This window comes from Cebus imitator, unplaced genomic scaffold, assembly GCF_001604975.1.
Source record: "Cebus imitator isolate Cc_AM_T3 unplaced genomic scaffold, Cebus_imitator-1.0 Scaffold36, whole genome shotgun sequence".
Classification (NCBI taxonomy): domain Eukaryota; kingdom Metazoa; phylum Chordata; class Mammalia; order Primates; family Cebidae; genus Cebus; species Cebus imitator.
The window spans coordinates 1,979,399-1,979,913 of NW_016107351.1; the positions used below are offsets into that span (position 1 = coordinate 1,979,399).

Genomic DNA, 515 nt, shown 5'->3' on the forward strand with positions numbered 1-515 from the left:
GGGGCTGTGTGCAGGGGTGCGGGGTGGCGAAGGAGGGACTCCCATCCCTTCCTCCTCATCGTGTTTTCCATCTCTTAGGCCGACTTTGGTTTCTAGGACTTTGAGTTCTCTCCTGATGGCGGCAGAGTCCTCAGATCACTGGTACAGACAAGACTGGCACAGGGACCTGCTCAGCTCAGCCTGTGCCCTCCGAAGGAGGGAGGTCGGGGGCCTCAGCGGCCACCCTGTCCACCTCTTGAAATAGTGAATGTCCTTCATCTTCAGACAACAGGTTCTGGTCTTATTACAAGGTATGGAAGTGTTCAGAACAGTGCAGCTTCCCACGCCCCCACCTCTGCCAGGAGCGACCCCATCTCCCTCAAACAGAATTCTGGGAACCTGGAGCCAGGGAGTCTTCCTGTGCCTCCTCTGACAGCTCTGCATGAGTTTGCCACGCACTTGGGTGCTGGCCTACGCTATCAAACAGGCGGGACGACAGCCCCAGCCCCGCCCCAGCCCCGCCCCAGCCCAGCCCC

General features: G+C 59.6%; 1 long non-coding RNA gene across 1 annotated transcript in view; it reads left to right on the forward strand.

Annotated features, from left to right (window-relative positions):
- LOC108301689 overlaps positions 1 to 488 on the forward strand; it is a 10,250-nt gene extending 9,762 nt beyond the window's left edge. The window contains exon 3 of the long non-coding RNA XR_005199502.1: positions 97 to 488. This is a non-coding gene — a long non-coding RNA (TMEM105 long non-coding RNA). The remainder of the gene's footprint in view (positions 1 to 96) is intronic.
- Positions 489 to 515: the final 27 nt, after the last annotated feature.